This window comes from Bos mutus, chromosome 6 (genome assembly GCF_027580195.1).
Source record: "Bos mutus isolate GX-2022 chromosome 6, NWIPB_WYAK_1.1, whole genome shotgun sequence".
In the NCBI taxonomy this organism is placed as follows: Eukaryota; Metazoa; Chordata; class Mammalia; order Artiodactyla; family Bovidae; genus Bos; species Bos mutus.
In genome coordinates, this window is record NC_091622.1 from 67,810,353 (window position 1) to 67,818,454 (window position 8,102).

The following is an 8,102-nucleotide window of genomic DNA, read 5'->3' on the forward strand; positions in this document are numbered from 1 at the left end:
CTTTATTTTTTTGGGCTCCAAAATCACTGCAGATGGTGACTTTAATTCAGCCATGAAATTAAAAGACACTTAACTCCTTGGAAGGAAAGTTATGACCAACCTAGACAGCATATTCAAAAGTAGAGACATTACTTTACCAACAAAGGTCCATCTAGTCAAGGCTATGGTCTTTCCAGTGGTCATGTATGGATGTGAGAGTTCGACTGTGAAGAAAGCTGAGTGCCAAAGAATTGATGCTTTTGAACTGTGGTATTGGAGAAGACTCTTGAAAGTCCCTTGGACTGCAAGGAGATCCAACCAGTACATTCTAAAGGACATCAGTCCTGGGTGTTCTTTGGAAGGACTGATGCTGAAGCTGAAACTCTAATACTTTGGCCACCTCATGCAAAGAGTTGACTCATTGGAAAAGACCCTGATGCTGGGAGGGATTGGGGGCAGGAGGAAAAGGGGATGATAGAGGATGAGATGGCTGGATGGCATCACCGACTCGATGGACGTGAGTTTGAGTAAACTCTGGGAGTTGGTGATGGACAGAGAGGCCTGGCGTGCTGCAATTTATGGGGTTGCAAAGAGTTGGACACGACTGGGCGACTGAACTGAACTAAACTGAACTGATGGGTTTACTCCTTCAGGCTACATCTGCTACTGACTGAATGGTTACACTGCTCCACCCAGAACTGATCAAGGTCTTGCTAATGCTCCTTGTTTATGAGCTACTCCAGACTACTTTTCATTAAAACTGAAGCATCAACTCTGTGTTTAATTATTTTGATGAAATAATTCACCAAATAAGAATTATTTGAAATCCATTTCTCCCTTCAGTTCAGTTCAGTCGCTCAGTTGTGTCCGACTCTTTGCGACCCCATGAATCGCAGCACGCCAGGCCTCCCTGTCCATCACCAATTCCCGGAGTTCACCCAGACTCACGTCCATCGAGTCAGTAATGCAATCCAGCCATCTCATCCGCTGTCGTCCCCTTCTCCTCCTGCCCCCAATCCCTCCCAGCATCAGGGTCTTTTCCAATGAGTCAACTCTTCGCATGAGGTGGCCAAAGTACTGGAGTTTCAGCTTCAGCATCAGTCCTTCCAAAGAAATCCCAGGGCTGATCTCCTTCAGAATGGACTGGTTGGATCTCCTTGCAGTCCAAGGGACTTTCAAGAGTCTTCTCCAACACCACAGTTCAAAAGCATCAATTCTTCGGCACTCTGCCTTCTTCACAGTCCAACTCTCACATCCATACGTGACCACAGGAAAAACCATAGCCTTGACTAGATGGACCTTTGTTGGCAAAGTAATGTCTCTGCTTTTGAATATGCTATCTAGTTGGTCATAACTTTTCTTCCAAGGAGTAAGCATCTTTTAATTTCATGGCTGCAATCACCATCTGCAGTGATTTGGGAGCCCAAAAAAATAAAGTCTGACACTGTTTCCCCATCTATTTCCCATGAAGTGATGGGACCAGATGCCATGATCTTCGTTTTCTGAATGTTGAGCTTTAAGCCAAGTTTTTCACTCTCCACTTTCACCTTCATCAAGAGGCTTTTGAGTTCCTCTTCACTTTCTGCCATAAGAGTGATGTCACCTGCATCTGCATTTTTCCCTTAAGTTCAGATCAATATTTGATTGCTGGAATGTAGGGGTGGGAGTTATGTATAAAGCATGACCTTAGTCTCAGTAAGCTTGGGGTTCCAGATGCTATAGGACACAGGTTGCATGAAGACTGCTATTCTAGTTCTGGTGATGGAATTGAAAGCAGGGTCTTTTTTTTCCTAAAGGAATGGATCTTCATACAGCCACAAAAGGTATGGGTAAAACCACAGTAAGCATCAAAGCTATCTCTAGCCCTTCTGAGTAGAGCAAAGCTAGTTGTCAGAGAAAGAAGAAGGACCTGTTCTGACAGCCTGGAGTCACTGAGTGCTACCCAGTATACCACCCAGGGCACATCCTATTGCTTTTGGGCTACCCTGCAGAGGAAGTCAGCGGGCCCTCTGTTTATTGAGGTCAGTGACGTAGTCCTGACCATATCAAGAGAGATTAACTTTCAGCCTGGGCTGCAGTACCACAATAGCCCACTATCTTGTAAAAATATATGGCAGAAAGTCCCACACTTATATTTCAAATATAATATTGGGGCCTAAATTTAAGCTGCTATTGAGCAATCAAGTTTCATCAGCCAGCTGTTTGTCTCAATACATTTGGAGGATTTTCCAGGCAAGAATACTGGAGTGGGTTGCCATTTCCTTCTCCAGGAGATCTTCCCAACTCAGGGATTGAACCCAGGTCTCCTGCATTGAAAGCAGATGCTTTGCCGTCTGAGCCACCAGGGAAGTCCATTTGGAGGACAGTGTTTAATCTTTTGAGAAAGATAGGGGCAAAAAAAGTTTAAGTCTCTTTAAGAAAGGAAAGTATTTTAATGAAAAAGAACTGTAGGACTTCCTGGTGGGCCTGTGGTTAAGAATCCGCCTGCCAATGCAGGGGACACCGGTTCAATCCCTGGTCTGGAAAGATTCCACATGCCACAGGGCAACTACGCCCACACAGCAGCAACTACTGAAGCTCTCGCACCCTAGAGCTCCTGATCCAAAACAAGAGAAATCACTGCACTAAGAAGCCCAAGCACCACAACAAAAAGTAGCCCCCACTTGCCACAACTAGAGAAAGTCCATGCATGGCAAGGAAGACCCAGCACAGTCAAAAATATAATAATAATAATAAAACAGTAGTCTTTCTAAAAAAAAAAAAAAGGAACTGTAAACCAACTCTAGCACCTAAAGGTACATTTGTTTAATTGGGCATTATATGCAAATAATACCTCTTTGTTGAAAAGAGAAGGTGCTGCTGCTACCAGTGCATATTTGCTAAATAATACGGTTAAGACAAAGTCTCAGGTAAGAGAGACTGTCTGTATCTCTGGTGGTAATTCTTTTTGGCTGTGTTTCTCAGCCATCCAGTGTAAAGCCATCAGAACTCTCGTTATCAAATTGCTTTATGATGAAAGTTTTTTTACCACGTGAAATGTAAACCTCTTTTATTTGTTTGGATGTCAGTAATCATGAAACAGATGAAAAGTCACAAAATGCCAGGTAAGAAACAGTAATAGATGACAATGGTACTTGTTAATGACTGCAAATATAAATAAACTAAAACAAGTTGTGTTTTCTCCTTTCCTATGAAAAGCTATGTCTGGTTCTGCTAATGCTTTAGAAAGTACATTATAATTTCTGGTATTTGAAACAGTAGCATGGTCAAAATAGGACTTTCAAAAATCTTAAAACCAAAACACAACAGGAAGCTTTGTTTATGTTTCAACCGCAATAAATCAAAGCAAAAGAATTTGAGTAGCAATCAGTAATGGGTTATTTACAAATACAGCTGCCAAACACTGCAATATTAAACCTTATTAATCATCCAGTAGTCTTATTATCTGTGTTAATATTAACATTTTCACTTTAGACTCGATTTGTGTGGAAGGATAAAAAATAAGTAGTTATATCATTTAAGTTATAAATAAATCCGGCTTCCCTGGTGGCTTAGATGGTAAAGAATCTGCCTGCAATGCAGGAGACCCGGGTTTGATACCTGGATCAGGAAGATGCCCTGGAAAAGGAAATGGCAACCCACTCCAGTATTCTTGCCTGGAGAATCTCATGGACAGAGGAACCTAGCAGGCTACGGAGTCCATAGGGTTGTAAATAGTCAGACATGATGAGCGATTCACCCTTTCACTTTCATAAATAAATCTATGACTCAGCAAGTTATGAAAGAAAAGAACTTAAAATCAAAGTTTGGTAGATTCTGCAACCCCATGGATTGTAGCCCACCAGGCTTCTCTGTCCATGGAATTCTCCAGGCAAGAATACTGGAGTGGGTTGCCATTCCCTCCTCCAGGGGATCTTCTCAACCCAGGGATTGAACCCAGGTCTCCCACACTGCATGTGGATTCTTTACCATCTGAGCCACCAAGGAAACCCAAGAATCCTGGAGTGGGTAGCATGTCCCTTCTCCAGCGCATCTTCCTAACCCAGGAATCAAACTGGGGTCTCCTGCATTCTGCGTTGCAGGTGGATTCTTTATCAGCTGAGCTACCAGGGAAGCCCCAATAGAAGCTAAAATTTTTAGCAGGTATAGCACAGAGGAAATGTAAAACTAAACCTTGAAAGTGTTCATGTGAGCTCATGTATACAAAGGAGATCTTTTCTAACTCTGCCTCTAAATAGCCCAGCTACAGTTATCCCAACACTACACTCAAGACAGATAATCTATCCTCCATACCTATGCTTAATTTTCATACACTAGTCTAGTATATTTCTCTATGTTCTGGTCAACTACATAATATATCACCCTAAAACTTTGTGGTTGTTCAGTCACTAAGTCATGTCCGACTCTTTGAGACCCCATGAACTTCAGCACACAAGGCTTCTCTGTCCATCACTACCTCCCTGAGTTTCCTCAAACTCATGTCCATTGAGTCAGTGATGCCACCCAACCATCTCATCCTCTGTCATTCCCTTCTCCTCTTGTCCTCAATTTTTCCTAGCATCAAGGTCTTTTCCAATGAGTCAGCTCTTTGCATCAGGTGGCTGAAGTATTGGATCTTCAGCATAAGTTCTTCCAATGAATATTCAGGGTTGATTTCCTTTAGGATTTACTGGTTTTATCTCCTTGCAGTCCAAGGGACTCTAAGAGTTTTCTCCAGCACCACAGTTTGAAAGCGACAATTCTTCGGTGCTCAGCCTTCTTTATAGTCAAATTTTCACATCCATACATGACTACTGGAAAAGCCATAGTTTGACTATATAGACCTTGTCAGCAAAGTGATGTCTCTGTTTTTTAAAACACTGTCTAGGTTTGACATAACTATTCTTCCAAGGAGCAAGTGTCTTTCAATTTCATGGCTGCAGTCACCATCTGCATTGATTTTGGAGCCCAAGAAAATGAAATCTGACACTGTTTCCACATTTTCCCCATCTCTTTACTATTAAGTGATAGGACCAGATGCCATGATCTTAGTTTTTGAATGCTGAGTTTTAAGCCAGCTTTTTCACTCTCCTCTTTCACCTTCATCAAGAGGCTCTTTAGTTCCTCTTCAGTTTCTGTCTTTAAAGTGATAAAATAACCCTAAAACTTAATGGCTTAAAATAACAATCACTATTATCTCTCACAGTTCTGGAGTTTAACAGGTTTGATTGAGTTGTTCTTGCTTTGGGTCTTTTTAGGGTTACAGTCAGGTGTGGCTATGGTTGAAGTCATCATCTTTATTGTATATCTTTTTTTTGGGGGGGGGGGCTGTGCCTCACAGCTTGTAGGATCTCTGTTCCTTAACCAGGGATTGAACCCAGCCACAGCAATGAAGTGCTGAGTCCTAACCGCTAGACCACCAAGGAACTCCCTGAAGTCATCATCTTTAAATGTCTGACATCTGGGATGGGATGTCTGGAACAATGGGGAGCTAGTTGGGGATCTCTCTCTCCACGTGGCTAGCTTGGGCTTCCTTACAGTATGGTGGGCTTAGGGTAACTGAATTTCTTAGGTGGGGGCTGGCATCATCCAAAGTGAGCATTCCAAGGCACCTAGACAGAAGCTGTAAAAGTTCTTATGACAATCTTGGAAGCCCTACAGTCACTTCTGCTGTGCTCTGGTAGTTAAAGCAGCTGCAGGTCAGCTCAGATTCAGGGAAGTGGGAGGAGATCTGCATGTACAGAGAGAGAAGAAATTGATGGCTTTGCAAAGCATGTTTCTGCCATAGGAATTAGTTCGTGGGTGATTAGAGAATGATGTCAGTCTAACCTAAAAGTCAAGCCTGGTCATATCAGATTTTTCTAGGTGAGGAGCGCCAGAAGAGCAGGAGCAGAATTGAAACCTTCAGCAGAAAGGAAAGCACTCCTGCCGCTCAGTGCTGTACTGGGAGTAGGATTCCTCGCATTGTGTTTTGTGGACATTGAAAATGAGCACCTGCACCAGGCTCTGTGGGAGCCCAGAGAGGTGGACCCCAGCTTTGTGTCACTTTTGGCTCCTGTGCCTGGGAAGTTCCTGGCTCAGAGCTGGTTCCGGCTGGATTGTCCCAGCAACCTCCTGGTTCTGCTCTAACTGAACAGTGGCCAGTATTGCCATTCAATGTTTATGTGGATGTTTAATGTCTACTCTGGTAGCCTCTAGCCATGTCTAGCTGTCTGCATGTGTGGTCCAAGGTGACTGCCAAGGTGCCAATGATTGTTTTTCTTAGCACTTTAGTCACAAGGTGGCCTATCTTTTGAGCGGTCTCCCCAGCTTTATTTATCCCATAAGCCCCACGACTTTGAATGTGTATTTTTGTAAAACATGAGGTTTTTCATTAATGCACATTTCACATTATAGCAGACAAACCAGAACTATTTATTTAATCAGGTCTATTTAAGCAGGTCTCTTTGGAGAGAAGCTGATTCCATTCTTGGGGTAACATTCTAGATGGACTTGGAACATTTATTGCCAGAAAGTAATGATGCTTTAGAAATTCTGGAGAAAGATGGAGAAACTATCCTAAAGGAGGATTGATCACAACAATCTAAGTATCAAAAACTAAAAATAAAACAAAAAAATATGGTTAATTAAAATATATTGTCATGAAAAGCCACAGTCAATAATAACATTCAAAGAAAAATAAGAATTTTCTTTTCCAATAACAAGTGTTATATTTGGGTTGCATCTATTCAAATGAGCCAAGATGTTATGTGTAAGCACACACATTGCTTCAGGACTGCAGATACGTATACACACAAAGGCAGACAAAATGCCTATCAACAAAAGACTGAAAAGATTTCGTGCCCGGGTTTGGGATGTCCTTGTTCATTATGGTGACTGAAGTATGCTTGTTATATTGAGTATGTGAAATTATATAGAGTCTGCAGAACCTTAAAATTCAGTAACACTTTCACTGCCCACGACACCTAGACTTTTCAGATAGTAGTAGTAGAACATTAACATGGGGATTTGAAAAATATAAACTGGCTGGTTTGTGCAGAAACAATGTTTAGACAATCAGTTTTGGCCCTCAATTTCTCATGAATATGAGACTTTCAGGCAACAGAAAGACGGCACTCTTTCCCTCTACTTGCTAGTAAGACCTCCTGTTGTAAGTCTGTGGCCAGCCACTTTTTATTTGGTGACATAGTAATCTAGTTCTAGTGAAATTCATAGGCTAAAGGAACTCCTCCCCCTCTCACTTCCATCTCCCTGGGGTCTGAAAAACACGTAGCCTTGAGTCGAATGGATTTTGTCTTTCAAATGAACTGGAAATATGGCAGTGTCTCTTAGCTTGTATCTATTTGCTGTTTGGTGGTTCCAGCAGTTATTCCTTTGTTTTCTCCTTCACCCTGCATGGCCACTGAAAGAGCAAGATGAATCTTTCCCGAGGAGAGAAGGGGAGAGAGGCCTGACGACTTACATCTTGAACCATTCTAGAGGGGTAGGGGAAATTTTTGTCAACCTGAACCAAAATGACTTTACTGAACCTGAAATAACATCAAAAAGACAAGTAAATGTGGCACTAGTTGCTTTTTTAAGAAAAGTATTTTAATGTTTCATGTTGTTTGTACAGCCATGTGTCCAAGATGTGTTTAATAGTCTTAGAAACATGTAAAGGTTAATTATGCCAGGGGTTTTCCCAATGTTTTCTTAGATGAAAATACTCTATTATGGAATTGTTGGGCTGATAAAAATTTGAGTTACTCTGCTAAAGAAATTCAAAAATGTTACTTAATGAAAAGTGAGATGTTTGAAAGGTCATTTTGTGTCATAATAGAACTAGAGGCATAATTGGAATAAGTGAAACTGGGGTAAAGGGTATCTAAGGAACTTAGGAATTTTAAAGTTTGAGTCAGTTTGGGGGCAGACCCCAAAGGTGAGACATTTTGGAAACCTGGAAGTAGCAGGCCTCAAATCTCAGTCACATCAAGCAGTGTTAGCCAAGCTTGTGTGTGTGTGTTAGTAGTTCATTCGTGTCTGACTCTTTGTGACCCCATGGGACTGTAGCCTTCCAGGCTCCTCTGTCCAAGCAGGCATATTGAGAGGGGTTAAAAAAATTATTTTTATGAGCGCTTGCTGAGATACAGACCTACTTAACTGCA